Raw genomic sequence first — 2,392 nt, forward strand, 5'->3', positions numbered from 1 at the left:
TGAGATTCTAGGCACATCTGAATGACCACAATTGACACAAAAAGAAATAAAACCTACAGAAGCCAAAAATTGGAATCGATAATCAAAGGTTTCTCACTTGAAAAGATACTTGCCCCAAATGGCTTCCGGCATTCGTTTTCTGTAATGGCGGGGGTGGGGTGGGGGGGTTTCCAGCCTGTGTTTATGGGAGTAGAAGCCCTCTTATTCCTCCCTCGGAACAGCCGGTGATTTCGAAAAGCTGACCTTACAGATGGGAGCCAACGGCGTGACCACTGTGCCCAGGGCTCTGCTATGCCACTCGGGATCCTCATGTTTTTATCTTAGATGGAAGAACTCAAAGCAAGAACATTTCCCAGGATAAAGATACATAATGAAAGAGTTCATTCACCAAGAAGACATGACTGTTATAATTATGTGTACACCTGAAAAAGAACTTCAGAACATAAGGCAAAAGCAGATGGAATTAAAAATAGAAATGGGAAAATCCACAATTGTCACTGGATATTTCAACCTTCTTTTCTCAGTAATTAATAGACTAAGTGGAAAGTAAATAAGCACATGTATAGAAGACATGAACCCCACCATCTGTCAACTGGATCCAACTGACATTTACGGAACACTCTATTCAATAAGAACAGAATATAAATTCTTCTCAAATGCACATGGAACCTTCACTAAAAAAGATTACAGTCAGAGTCATAAAACAAACTTCCATAAATCTGATAGACTTGAAGTTATACAAAGTATGTTGCCTGACCATAATGGAATTAAATGAACCCTCAATAACTGGAGTTAACTTTTCGAAAGACAACTGGAAAACCTCCAAACCCCTTGGAAATTTTAAAACACGCTTCTATATAGTTCATGGGTCAAAGAGGAAGTTTCAATGGAAAAGAAAAATTACAGTGAAATGAACAACATAAAGATTCCCCACTTTGTAGGATGCAGCTAACAGCAGGACGTAAAGTGAACTACGTAATGTTAAATTCTTATATTTGGAACGAAGTTCTCAAATCAACGTTCTACTCTTTTATCTTAAAAAATTAGAAAATAAAAAGGAAAACCCAAGACAATCAGAAGGAAGGCAGTAATGAGAGCAGAACCCGTGCTGACTTCGACAGCACGTACATTAAAACTGGAACGATGCAGAGAAGATTAACATAGCCCCTGCACAAGGAGGATGTGCAAATTCGTGAAACAGTACATATTTTTAAAAGAGAAAAAAGCAATGAAATTCAAAACAGAGAAGTAATAGGGAGCATCTTTGATTCCTTGAAATTATCAACAAAATTGATAACACCGTAGCAGAACTATAGAGAGAGAAAGGAGACACAAATTACCAATACTTGGAATAAACCCCCAAACACTCACTGCCACGGAGTCAATGGTGACTCCTAGCAAGCCTATAGCACAGGGTAGATCTGCCCCTATGGGTTTCTGAGACCGACTCGATGAAAACAGAAAGCCAAGTCTTCCTCCTAGGCATAGCTGGTGGGTTTGGACTGCTGACCTTGAGGTTAGCAGCCAGAAGTGACAGCCCAAAATCCATTTGCAGAATACCCAGGTGTATTAAGCCTCCATTGAATGTTTTCTGATCATTAACCAAGGATGTAGATCTTGCCCTTAGGCAGAATGCCTTGAGTGAATTGCTTCCACTCTGATACGCTAGATTTGGTTTTCGATATTTCTGTGTCTTTTTTTTTTTTCATAATGGGATTTATCTCTGATATATCGTGTCCTCATGGGTAGCCTTTTTGGATCTTTGCTATGTGTTTGTCTGCTGTTTGCTATATGAAAACGCAGGATTGATGAACCTATAGAGAAAACAAGCAGAATAAGGGTTCCTGGTGGGCACAGTGTGGAGGTGGGGGACGTGCGGGGCTGATATCAAGGCGTTCAAGAAGGAAGAAAGGGGTTTTGAAATGGATTATAGTAACAGTTGTACAACACTGTTTGATGTGATTGAACTGTGGAATGATATGTCTGGATTAGCTCCTAATAAAATGGTTTCCACACACAAACCGCATTAGAAATAGTTCCTTATTATTATTTTACTTATTCTATCTCTCTTCCAACCAAAGATCTCACATACTTATTAGTTGTCAACCTCTTAATGTGGAAGCATCAAAACCAAGGAAGAAACCAGATATTTGCCAATGCATATTCAGATGAGCAGATGGGGCAACATCTTGGTAGGAGAGAATGTCGTGTGCCATCTCCCGGGTGACTCTTTACAGACCCACCTTGGTTCTTCGCAAGGCCTTCTCATGGAGTTGTACCGGATCTTATCACCAGTTTTCATTCGGATCCATTGGGAAATGGGACGATTCTGCTTTTGCTTTGTGGCCAGGGATTTCATGATCCTGAAACTGCTGAGAAGACACTATGGAGA

The 2,392-nt window shown here is 40.1% G+C and overlaps 1 non-coding gene across 1 annotated transcript; it reads left to right on the forward strand.

Moving 5' to 3' along the window:
* The first annotated feature begins 1,105 nt into the window (after nt 1-1,105).
* On the forward strand, nt 1,106-1,212 carry LOC142455713 (U6 spliceosomal RNA). Its single transcript, XR_012785860.1, has one exon. It is a non-coding gene; the product is annotated as a U6 spliceosomal RNA (small nuclear RNA).
* The last annotated feature ends 1,180 nt before the right edge of the window (nt 1,213-2,392 follow it).

The sequence above is a fragment of the Tenrec ecaudatus genome, chromosome 8 (genome assembly GCF_050624435.1).
Source record: "Tenrec ecaudatus isolate mTenEca1 chromosome 8, mTenEca1.hap1, whole genome shotgun sequence".
Taxonomy (NCBI): domain Eukaryota; kingdom Metazoa; phylum Chordata; class Mammalia; order Afrosoricida; family Tenrecidae; genus Tenrec; species Tenrec ecaudatus.